We start from the raw sequence: 13,212 nt of genomic DNA on the forward strand, positions 1-13,212 counted from the left end.
GTAAACCTTTGTCCATCATGTCCTTTCTTTAAAAAAAAAAAAAAAAAAGAGCTCCCCTTAGGGAGTACTGAAAGGATTTGAAAAGGCTTGTAGGCTCATTCTGAACAGAGAACGGTTGTGATTCTGTACAGCCCGTAAAGCAGGTAGTATCTGTGGATCAGGTGGGAAGAAGAAAGTGAATAAGGAATAAAGGATTGTGGTGGGTAAAGTGCAAACAGAACATCAAAAGGTAAGGAACTTATGAAGACCAATTTCACATGTTGAGTACTAGAACTGACAAACAGGAGGGCTAATACATTCACAAATTCAGTAATTTAAGCTTTATTTCCAAGGAAAGAAGCCTTATCCACTTGCTAAGTAAAACTTTCCAAAAGATGCCCTTGCTCATTCTTTAGATTCATTCCTATATGCATTTTTTTTTTTTAATTTACATTTGGCCCTTGAAAAACATAGGTTTGAACTCTGCTGGTTTATTTATACAAGGTTTTTTTTTTTTTTTTTTTTTTTTTTTTTTTTTTTTAAGGCAAATGTGGGTTGAAAATACAGTACACAGAGGGCTGACTTTTCATATGCCAACTGTGGGACTTAACTATGCACAGATTTTGGTATCCATGGGCAGTCCTGGAACCAATCCTCCACATACACCGAGGGACGACTGACTGTGTATGGTAACACTACACCTTGTTAGGGAAAAGAGCAATTCACTTCCAAATTCACTTACCCGAGAAGTTGTATGAAAGTACAAAGTAGGTCACAAGAAGTAAGCTTTCTTATTTTCCGTGATCATGGTCAATGTAAAACCAGTCAGTCTGCTATGAGCCCTACATAGCTAAGGCTAGAACTGTTATAATACAGGTGGTTTGAATGAAGAACAGATGGTTGAAAGGGAATCACTTGTGGCTTTTCTACACAGTATTTTGACCAGGATTGCATAGAGTGTGTCTTAGTTGAGGCAGTTTTAATAAAAATACTGTAGACTGGGCGGCTTAAACTACAAACAGTTATGCCTCACAGTTCTGGAGGCTGGGAAGTCCCAAGATCAAGGCACCAGCAGATCCAGTGTCTGATGAGGACCCACCTCCTGACTTGTAGACAGACACCTTCTCCCTGTGTTCTCACACATCCAAGATAAACCATCTCTTAAAAGGGCAAGAATTCCATTCATGAGGGTTCTACCCTCATGACATTACCTCCCAAAGGCCCCACCTTCAAATACCATCACACTGAGTGTTAGGCTTAAACATATGGGAGGGAGCCACAGGACACAAACATTCAGTCCATAGTACAGTATATACAAATCTCAGCCATACAACTGATTATGAAGAGTGTTATATCGGTAAAGGATGCTTGCTATTGGCAATAAGAAAAAAAGCCAGCTCTGATATAGCAAGCACTTAAGAGATTCTAAAATGGATTGGTCGGCCAGGCGTGGTGGCTTACGCCTGCAGTCCCAGCACTTTGGGAGGCTGAGGCAGGTGGATCACTTGAGGTCAGGAGTTCGAGACCAGCCTGACCAACAAGATGAAACCCGGTCTCTACTAGAAATACAAAATTAGCCGGGCATGGTGGTGGGCACTTGTAATCCCAGCTACTTGGGAGGCTGAGGCAGGAGAATCATTTGAACCCGGGAGGTGAGCTGAGGTCACACCATTGTACTCCAGCCTGGGCAACAAGAGTGAAACTTTGTCTCAAAAAAAAAATAATAATAAAATGGGTTGGTAGGGGGTTCAGAGATAATAAGAACCCCAGATTCTTTCCATCTTTCCCATCCTGTCATTTTTAGCATTTTTCCTCACTGGACCAATAGTACAATCAAAGATGCCTACCATGATTCTAGGTATTGTGTAGACCAACAATGTTGGTAGGGTTTGGCTGTGTTCCCACCCAAACATCTTGAATTGAAGTTCCCATAATCCCGACATCTTTGGAAGGACCCGGTGGGAGGTCATTGAATCATGGGTGTGGTTTCCCCCATGCTATTCTTGTGATGGTAAGTTCTCATGTGATCTGATGGTTTGACCTGGTGGGAGGTAATTGAATCATGGGCATGGTTTCCCCCATGCTATTCTTGTGATAGTAAGTTCTCATGTGATCTGATGGTTTGACCCGGTGGGAGGTAATTAAATCATGGGCGTGGTTCCCCCCATGCTATTCTCCTGATAGTAAGTTCTCATGGGATCTGATGGTTTGATAAGTGGCTTCCCCCTATTCCTTCCTGCCACCCTGTGAAGAATAATGTGTTGTTTCCCCTTCTGCCATGATTATAAGTTTCCTGAAACCTTCCCAGCCCTGCAGAACTGAGTCAATTAAACCTCTTTCCTTTATAAATTATCCAGTCTCGGGTATGTCCTTATAGCAGCGTGAGAACGGACTAATAGAAATGTCCAGCGAAAGAAAATATCCTTTTATTCCTCGTATGACTTTGATAAGGAGTGAAAAACCTTTCCCTAAGCTCCTCAGCAAAATTCCCATCATATCTTAACCAGTACTGGGTCACTTGCCTGTATAATCACTGGCCAAGGGGGTGGGAACACTCTGACTTAGATGGATCATATTTACCCAAGTTGGTGGATGGACAGTGAATCAGAATTGAGACTGCCAGAATGGAGGAGCAAATAGGGGCTTCTGGGTAGGTGTAAACAGAAACTGCACCCAGAGTCAAATTAGATATTGAGAATTAGATATTAGGTGCAGAGTGCGATAAGAAATGAAACATTTCTTGCCCTCAAAACTTAGGTCTAAGATTGTGGTTCTCAACCATATTAGATTTAGCTGACCCTGTTTATAATAACATTGTAACGTAATATCTTATCACATCCACTATCCTGAAATGACATTCACATGATATAACCTACTTATTGGCATGATATCAAGAAAGATCAGTCAATACCTTTATGGTAATATGAAGGAGAAATATAATCAGGTTGCAATAAAATTGTGCATTTTAGTATGTCAGGGCCCACATCCTCTTAGACTGGAAGAGAGTGGAGTAGTCAGGTGCTTGCCCTTACATATGGAAGAAGAAAAACATCAAAGAGTATTGTTGACACTCTTTGATATTTTAAATAAAGACAGACTGAATTTATGATTCATGAAGAGCTATAATTTTACAACTTTAAATACATATACCGGTGCATTTTACTGATGACTCAAAAACATGTTACTCTTGGAAATATTTTCCAAAATGGTGATGAATTCTTGCTAAAGTTTTGAATAAAAGAGTAACTTTTTTGTTTATAAAATAGTTTTGTCCCTAGAAAATATTAAAATTATAAATGCAAATAAGATACAAGTTCTAAGTTCAGATAATAAAAAGCAGGCTTTAATTTTTTTTAAATTTTAGAATAGTTTTAGATTTACAGAAATGTTGCAAAAATAGTGCAGAATTCACATATACTGCATACCTAGTTTCCCCTGTTAGAAATCTTCCATTAGTATGGGACATTTATCACAATTAATGAACCTACATTGATATTATTAACTCAAGTCCACACTTATTCTGATTTCCTTCATTTTTACCTGCTTTTTCCTTACAGGATGCCATCCAGGACACCACATTCCATTTAGTCATCATGTATCCTTGGTCTACTCCAGACTGTGACAGTTTTTCAGACTTTCCTTGTTTTTGATGACTTTGACAGCTTTGAGGAGTACTAACTAGGTATTTTGTAAAAAGTTTTTCAATTGGGATTTTCTGATTTTTTTTTTTTTACCACGATAAAACTGGGATTCTTGTTTTTTGGAGGAATACCACAGAGACAAATTGCTCTTATCACCTTAAGGGGACATACTATCAACACGACATGTCACTGGATCTTTCAATGTTAACCTTAATCACCTGGCAGTGGTAGTGACACGGAAGACACTCATTATGTAAAGCCCACACTGGCTGGGGAGTTATGCTCCACCTCCTTGAGGGGAAAAGTAGGCTTTTTACCTATATGAACACTCAGTGGGACTTTCCAAAGTTATACAGGTCATTACAGGGTGTCTAACATCCCTGCTAACCATCCACTACATAAATAGTGGTAGTGAAACCCAACCAAAAATGTCCCACAAGTCTCCAGAGTAACCCCTAGGGGTCAGTACTGCTCTGTCGAGAACCACTGGTCTAAGATTTCCAATTCACGTTTCCTTAGAGTGTGAACTTAAAGCATTTATAAGGAAATCTGAGTACAGAATTCCTAATTTTATGCTTTCCTCCTTATTTACAGATGCTTTTTTCCTGCCTCTAATTCAGGAATTTATTTTAGCTGTTTGCCTTTGAGTGCTCTTCTTTTATATAACTTTGTTTTACAAAAACTCATATTTTACATAAACTCATTTTTTTTACATGAACTCATATTTTATTACTTTATACAATATTTCATTAAATTATATATTCAAAATTACAAGGATGATTGGATTGAGCATGTTGGCAATAGACACAATTGACTTGACAAGTAACTCATCTGAGGAAGTAGAAATGCAGAAAGTGGCCAATTCGTTATAGTTACTCAGCCTGTCAGAGCATCAGTTCTTTATTGAGGAAATGGTGAGTGTTGTTAATCCAATAACAGGTTAAGTGGAAATTGGTTAAGAGAATTTTTACGGTAAATGTGTCAATTTGAGTCCCATCAGTATTAGCAAAGCCTGAGTGTGGTGGCTCATGCCTGTAATCGCAACACTTTGGGAGGCCAAGGTGGGTGGATCGCTTGAGTTCAGAAGTTCAAGACCAGCCTGGGAAACAGGGAGGCCCCCATCTCTAGAAAACATAATACAATTAGCCGAGTGTGGCGGGGTGCATCTGTGGTCTGAGCTAAGGCTGCAGTGAGCTATGATAGCCACTGCACTATGGTCTGGGTGACAGAGGAAGACTCTGTCTCTAAAAATATATATATATAAGAAAATATTACAGAAGATTGGTTAATGCCAGTACCTAGGATTGCTGTAGTTGTAATGAAATAGGCACTTGTATAGACTTCATCCAAACCACTTCAATTTTACAATAGGTTTCAAGAGTTATTTTATAAAGACTTAAAATGTTCACATCTTATCTGGAAATACTGTGATATTCTGGGAATTCTGTATGCTAGAAAATAATCAGAGAGTTTAGTTTTTAAATTATATACAATTTATTGCTTGTATCGTTTTTCATAATAGCAAAAAATAAACAAATGTCCAAAACTGGGGAAATCATTAACTTTTATAGTACCCACAATGATAGAATATTATCTATTCTACTTTAACACCACTAAATTGTGTCTTTAAAGAATGCTTAAAGATGTAGAGAAGGCCGGGTGAGTTGGCTCACGCCAGTAATCCCAGCACTTTGGGAGGCTGAGGTGGGCGGATCAAGAGGTCAGGAGATCGAGACCATCCTGGCTAACAAGGTGAAACCCCGTCTCTACTAAAAATGCAAAAAATTAGCTGGGGGTAGCGGCGGGCGCCTGTAGTCCCACCTACTTGGGAGGCTGAGGCAGGAGAATGGCGTGAACCCGGGAGGTGGAGCTTGCAGTGAGCTGAGATCACCACTGCACTCCAGCCTAGGCGACAGAGTGAGATTCCGTCTCAAAAAAATAAATAAAAATTAAAATTAAAATTAAAATGTAAAAAAAGATGTAGATAAATGCTCAGGAAATATTAAGTAGAAAAAGCAAGCTTATGTACATTATGCTTTTGTTAAAAAAGACACATGTAGAAATGACTAGAAGGAAATATGCCAAATTTTGATTATTGCTGGCTGCTGGGATTACCAATGATTTTATTTCCTGCATTATATTTTTCTGTATTTTCCAAATTCTCTAAAATGAACAGGTGTCACTTTTATGATATGGAATAATTAAGCGATATTGCTTAATTTGCTAACATTTACTTTTTTACCTTTTGAGTAAAATAAGGTATTTTAACAAACATGTCTGCTACCCAAACTTCTATTCAGGATGGTAACATATTAAAGATTAGAAGATCCTTTTTTTTTTTTTTTTTTTTTTTTTTTTGAGACAGAGTTTCGCTCTGTTGTCAGGCTGGAGTGCAGTGGTGTGATCTCGGCTCACTGCAGCCTCTGACTCCTGGGTTCAAGTGACTCTCCTGCCTCGGCCTCCTGAGTAGCAGGAACTACAGGTGTGCACCACCACACCCAGTTAATTTTTGTATTTTTACTAGAGACGGGGTTTCCCCATGTTGGCCAGGCTGGTCTCGAACTGCTGACTTCAGGTGATCCACCTGCCTCAGCCTCCCAAAGTGCTAGGATTACAGGTGTGAGCCACTGCACCAGGCCTTAGAAGATACTTTTATATGTTAAGTCACTCAAAACTCTGTATGATTAAAATGACTTGTAATTCCAAATGATCAAGTTCCATTTAGTGACATGCAAAATTTCTTTAATCATTTAAGGATAATGTTTAGTTTTGTTTTGTTCTTTTTGTTTGTTTGTTTGAAACGGAGTCTCGGTCTGTCGCCCAGGCTGGGGTGCAGTGGCGTGATCTCGGTTCACTGCAAGCTCCGCCTCCTGGGTTCACGCCATTCTCCTGCCTCAGCTTCCCGAGTAGCTGGGACTACAGGCGCCCGCCACCATGCCCAGCTAATTTTTGTATTTTTAGTAGAGACGGGGTTTCACCGTGTTAACCAGGATGGTCTCGATCTCCTGATCTGTGATCTGCCCGCCGTGGCCTCCCAAAGTGCTGGAATTACAGGTGTGAGCCACCGCGCCCGGCCCGTTTGTTTTTTTTTTAAGTTGACACAGGTAAGTAAAAGCCCATGAAGGAAGTTAGCATTATTTTTATCTACACTGCCTTCTCTTAGCCGATTCTGAAGGAACTTTCTTTGTTGCTAATATTCATTGTGTATTTTAAAACTATTTTAAAACTGTAGTCTAAAATTGTACCATAAACCTACGATCTAATTTAGCACAAGTACCGCCCTGTATTTATTTAAGAAAATATAGCCAGTGCACATTGAAAACCAGCACAGTATAGTCATCAGTATTTTGAATAGCCTCGCTACTCCAAGGGTGGCCATGTACCGGCAGCACTGGCATCACCTGGGAGCTAGAGAAAAATTAAGAATTTTGGGCTTCATCTCAGACCTCTGAATCAGAATCTGTATTTTCAAAGAATCCTCAGGTGATCTGTGTACACAATAAGGTTTGAGAAGCACTGTGGTGTAGACTCCTTTTTAAAGTCACTAGTATTAACAGAGAAGTACATTTATCTCCAAAATATGATTTTTTTTCTCCCACTCTTTAAATATAGTAAAACTCTTGTTATTAAAAAAAAGTAAGGGTTTATGTATATAATCCACAAACACAGGAATGTAACAAGTGGAATTTTTTCTCTATTTTATTCTAATTTTAAAGCCCCCACCCCCCATTTTTTGAGAGGTTAGAAATTGAATCTCAAGAAATTCAGGATTTTTCCTGCTGCTTTTCTCTGGGGTAAAGTCTTTTTTTTTTTTTTTCTTTCTTTTTTTTTTTTGAGACAGGGTCTTGCTCTGTTGCCCAGGTTGCTGGAGTGTAGTGGTGCAATCTCGGCTCACTGCAGCTTCCACCTCCTGGGTTCAAGCAATTCTACCTCAGCCTCCCAGTAACTGGGATTACAGGGGCGTGTCACCATGCGTGGCTAATTTTTGTATTTTTGGTAGAGAAGGGGTTTCACCATGTTGGCCAGGCTGGTCTTGAACTCTTAACCTCAGGTGATCCACCCGCCTCGGCCTCCCAAAGTGCTGGGATTATAGACATGAGCCACCATGCCCGGCCTGGGTAAAGTCTTAAATTCCTGTAATGTCTAGAAGGTTGGAGGGGACTGAGCATCTAGTCTTCCATAGGTGACCCCTTCTGTGGGCATTTGCTAAAATGTCAAATATCCCATTTGGTCCTTTGTTGTAAGTCTATGTAGACTGTTATTATACCATCATTCATTCTTATTGTTGAGGCTACTGCAAGTCTCCCTTGCTATTTGATTCTGCTATTTCCATGCTATGTCAGCATACAGAGAAATCTTTGGAACTTAGATTTCTTCTCTACGTTTACCCACAGAGCACTGAATCGGTTGCTCTAACATCAAACAAGACCATGGGAAACTAACTCTATGCGATTTATAAAAGGTACTGCTTAATAGACACATTTCACAGCCATTTCTTCTTAGGGATCTTGCTGAGTTCCAAGGGTTCTACTTGGGAAGTCAAATACGAGGCCCCTCTTCTTTGATTTTTATTTATTTATTTATTTTTAGAGATAGAGTCTCGCTCTGTCACCCAGGGTTGGAGTGCAGTGGCATCATCTCAGCTGACTGCAGCCTCAAACTCCTGGGCTCAAGTGATCCTTCCACCCCAGCCTCCCAAGTAGCTGGGACTAAAGTATGTGCCACCATACTCAGTTAATTTTTTAAATTTTTTTGTAGAGACGGGGTTTCACTATGTTGCCCAGGTTGGTCCTGACCTCCTGGGCTCAAGCGATCCTCCCACCTTAGCCTTTGAGAGTGCTGGGATTACAGTCGTGAGCCACTGCTCCTGACCACCCCCTCCTTTTAGATCCCCAGACACCTAAGTCTCAGGACTCCATGATTTCTCTTTATCTTAAACCACAGGTGCAGAGGAAAGTAGCATCTCTTCACAGGGACTCACTGGATCTAGGGGCTCTCCCTCCTGACTCCCCTCCCTACAACTCAGAGCGTGAAAGTTTAGATTTTTGTAAGTCAAAGCCCTGTTTTTTTTCCCTTTGGTAACATCTTTGGACTCATGGTCTAGCTGCCTGAATGGGGATAGGCCTTGTGTGACACAGAAATGCAGGGAGAAAACATTTTAAAATATCCTGTCATGTGAATAATAGGACAAAGGACTTAGTGGGGTATGCACAGCATGATCGAGAGCACACAATGACATGAAATGTTCTTATAGAGCCAGACAGCTGCAAGTATGAGACGTGGATTCTATACTGAGAATATTATAATCTATGGAAGCAAACTGCATAAAACTAAGACACAACGGCAAAGCAAAATATAAACAAGAAGAAAGTAAGTTTAAAAGCAATACTAACTACCCTATTTAGGACTCTTCATGGGACTGTTAGTGGCAAGTTATAGCACCTGAAGGACTAGTTTGAGGCATTCACTCCTAAAGGGACAGTTCTCTAAATCTGGCATGCATCAGAATCCCCTGGAGGGTGTGCCTAAATACAGGTGTCTGGGCCCCACTCTGATTCCGTGGATCTGGGATCGGCCCTAGAATCTGCATTTCTAACAAGTTCACAGGAAATGCTGATGCTCGTTATGGACCACACTGAGAAAAACTGCACTAAGTATCAACATGTTCTATGGATTTGTGGGTTCTACTCTACAAACTCACTGTAAAATCATCTATTCAACAGCCCTTCCTGATATCCCTCATCCTTTCACCTGCAGACCCACCCAACATAATTAAGATGTGTCCTTTGGTTAGTCCCAATTCCCTTTCCAAAAATGGCATAAATGAAATCCCTATTTTTTTTTTTTTTTCAATGAGACAGTCTTGCTAGGTTGCCCCAGCTGGAGTGCAGTGGCTATTCACAGGTGCAATCACAGTGTACAAAGCCTGGCTTTAAACAATTCTCTGCCTCAGCCTCCTGAGTAGCTGGGACTACAGGTGTGTACCACTGTCTCCAGCTGAAGTCTATTCTTGATAGCCCCTCTTCTATGCATTGCTTTAAAGTTAAGAAACATACTCCTCACTCTGTTTTCCCTCCATTTCCTGTTTGTTCCTCCCAGTATACCCATGGAAACTTTGTTCCATTGTAAACATATTCTCCCACATTCTCAGCATTTCATTTCTTTTTTTTTTTTTTTTTTTTGAGACGGAGTCTCACGCTGTTGCCCAGGCTGGAGTGCAGTGGCGCGATCTCGGCTCACTGCAAGCTCCGCCTCCCGGGTTCCCGCCATTCTCCTGCCTCAGCCTCCTGAGTAGCTGGGACTACAGGCGCCCGCCACCGCGCCCGGCTAATTTTTTGTATTTTTAGTAGAGACGGGGTTTCACTGTGGTCTCGATCTCCTGACCTTGTGATCCGCCCGCCTCGGCCTCCCAAAGTGCTGGGATTACAGGCTTGAGCCACCGTGCCCGGCCAAGCATTTCATTTCTACCTGCTGTCCTTGTTCAATAAGATTTCCGGAATCTGCTTCCAGAGATCTACCGCAATATGGTGATGCTTGTTAATAGACTGGAGACCAGAGGGTGAGGAATGAATAAGTCAATTTAGCAAGATTTCTGGATATAGATTCAATATATAAAAGTCTATTGCATTTCTTCTTCTTTTTTTTCTTTTATTTTCTTGAGATGGAGTCTCACTCTGTTGCCTAGGCTGGAATGCAATGGCGCGATCTTGGCTTACTGTAGTCACTGCCTCCAAGGTTCAAGCGATTCTCCTGCCTCAGCCTCCCAAGTAGCTGGGACTACAGGTGCGTGCCACCATGCTTGGCTAATTTTTGTATTTTTAGTAGAAATGGAGTTTTGCCATGTTCACCAGGCTGGTCTCGAACTCCTGACTTCAGGTGGTCCATCCACCTTGGCATCTCAAAGTGCTGAGATTACAGGCATGAGCCACTGCCCCAGTCAAAAATCTATTGCATTTCAATAAAACAGTGATAAATGATTAGACAAGAACATTTTAAAAATAATTTCTGGCCGGGCATGGTGGCTTACGCCTGTAATCCCAGCACTTTGGGAGGCCGAGGTGGGCGGATCACCTGAAGTCAGGAGTTCAAGACCAGCCTGGCCAACATGGTGAAACCCCATCTCTACTAAAAATACAGAAGTTAGCTGGGCGTGGTGGTGCATGCCTATAATCCCAGCTACAAAGGAGGCTAAGACAGAATCACTTGAACTCAGGAGGTGAAGGTTGCAGTGAGCCAAGATCACACCACTGCACTCCAGCCTGGGCAACAGAGCAAGACTCCCTCTCAAAATAAAAAATTAAAAAATAATTTCATGGCCAGGCATGGTGGCTCATGCCTGTAATCCCAGCACTTTGGGAGGCCAAGGTGAGACTGCCTTCTCACTTGAGGTCAGGAGTTCAAGACCAGCCTGGCCAACATGGTGAAACCCTATCTCTGCTAAAAATACAAAAATTAGCTGGGCGTGGTGGCACTTGCCTGTAATCCCAGCTACCTCGGAGGCTGAAGCAGAAGAATTGCTTGAACCCGGGAGGTGGAGGTTGCAGTGAGCCAAGATCGCACCACTGCACTCCATCCTGGGCAACACAGCAAGACTCTGACTCAAAAAAAAAAATTCATTTAAAACAGCATCTAAATGTCAAATACCCAGGAATAAATCTAACAAGATATGCAAGACCTCTATAAACTACAGAACTATAAAACTGTAATGACAGAAATTAAAGACCTAAAGAAATGGAAGGACATATCATTTTTATAAGTTGGAAGTTAACAACAAGTAAATTCTCCACAAATCTATCTTTAGACTGAATGAAATTCCAATCAAACTTACAGAAAGATTTTTATGGAAATTAACAAGCTGATTCTAAAATGTATATGGAAATGCAAAGGACCAAAATAGTCCTTTTGGTCTGATCAAAGCAAATTGGATCACATCTGATCTGCAAATTGGAACTGATCAAGCAAATTGGATAACTTTCTCTGCCAGATATCAAGACTTACCATGACATTACAATAATTAAGGCAGGGTGGTATTGACAAATAGATCAAAGGGACAGAATAGAAAGTTCAGGAACAGATCTTCACATAATCTGTGTACAACAAAGATTTAAAACAAGGCAGGCTGGGCATGGCAGCTCATGCCTGTAATCCCAGCACTTTGGGAGGCCGAGGCAGGTGGATCACTTAGTCCAAGAGTTCAAGACCCACCTGGCCAACATGGCGAAACCCTGTCTCTACTAAAAATACAAAATTAGCTGGAGTGGTGGCACACGCCTGTAGTCTCAGCTACTCGGAAGGCTAAGGCACGAGAATAGCTTGAACTTGGGAGGTGCAGGTTGCAGTGAGCCGATATCATGCCACTGCACCCAGCCCGGGTGACAGAGTGAGACCCTATCTCAAAATAAAAATTAATTAATTAATTAATTTAATTAAAATAAAACAAAGGTCACACTGCAGAGAAATAGGCAAAGGACAATGCTATAGGCAGGTTCCCAGGAAACAGGCTTCAAGATGGAGACTTGCATGCAGATGTTTTATGGGGGAGTGCTTTCAGGAACAACACCTGTAAGGAAATAAAGAAAGCACAATTGGGCTCACGCCTGTAATCCCAGCACTTTGGGAGGCCGAGGCAGGCGGATCACGAGGTCAGGAGATCGAGACCATCCTGACGAACACGGTGAAACCCCGTCTCTACTAAAAATACAAAAAATTAGCCGGGCGTGGTGGCGGGTACCTGCAGTCCCAGTTACTCGGGAGGCTGAGGCAGGAGAATGGCATGAACCCGGGAGGCGGAGCTTGTAGTGAGCCGAGATCACGCCACTGCACTCCAGCCTGGGCGACAGAGCAAGACCCTGTCTAAAAAAAGAAAGAGAAGGGAAGGGAAGGGGAGGGGAGGAGAGGGGAGGGGAGGGGAGGGGAGGGAAGGGGGGAGGAAGGAAGGAAGGAAGGAAGGAAGGAAGGAAGGAAGGAAGGAAGGAAGGAAGGAAGGAAGGAAGGAAGGAAGGACACTTGAACAGAAGGAGAGATTTAACTGTAATGCAGTTGCAACAGAGGTCTCAGCCAATTCCAATGGCCTTTTCGAGAGACTGCAGTTTGAGGCAAGGGGCCCATCCTTGGCCTGTGTACCCCTATGCTAACCAGTCATTAGATGCGAACAAGGGAATCTAACCTTGGATGAGGCAGATCCCTTCCACCAAGGAAAATTCCTGGGGAAAGACTCAGTTATAAGCTATCAGCAGGCAGCACTTCCAGTAGTTGCAGGAATGGGTATCTTGGTCCTGAAACAGGGATCTGGAAAGCTCACCACAGCCAACAATAGAGTGTACCCCTACAGAACAATGTAGGTGTTCTGTCAATTATATATCAGGAGATGAGTAAAATGAACACTGGCTGGGTATGTGAACTGGCCCTGGGCCAGGACTCCATTCATTATCTGACTCCCCTAAGCCCCAAGGGGCCATGATGATGCTTCGGGTTCCCAGGTATCAATGACAACTTGAGCCTTGTGTCCAACAGCCTTCAAAATATTGGGTATTCCTCTTTCACCAATGTATGGCTACCCTAGTAAATGACTGTAGTTCCTCTGGGGAATGAC

The 13,212-nt window shown here is 41.9% G+C and overlaps 1 long non-coding RNA gene across 2 annotated transcripts in view; it reads right to left on the bottom strand.

Annotated features, from left to right (window-relative positions):
- Positions 1-42: 42 nt before the first annotated feature.
- The window catches only part of LOC105474553 (uncharacterized), a 34,250-nt gene continuing 21,080 nt past the window's right edge, over positions 43-13,212 (bottom strand). Inside the window, exon 3 of one of the 2 annotated variants that reach the window (XR_011622959.1) lies at positions 43-150. This is a non-coding gene — a long non-coding RNA (uncharacterized lncRNA). Of the gene's footprint in view, positions 151-11,927; positions 12,181-13,212 lie in introns of those variants that run through there. The other variant, XR_003016381.2, reaches the window with a different exon arrangement.

The sequence above is a fragment of the Macaca nemestrina genome, chromosome 5, assembly GCF_043159975.1.
Source record: "Macaca nemestrina isolate mMacNem1 chromosome 5, mMacNem.hap1, whole genome shotgun sequence".
NCBI classification, from domain to species: Eukaryota; Metazoa; Chordata; class Mammalia; order Primates; family Cercopithecidae; genus Macaca; species Macaca nemestrina.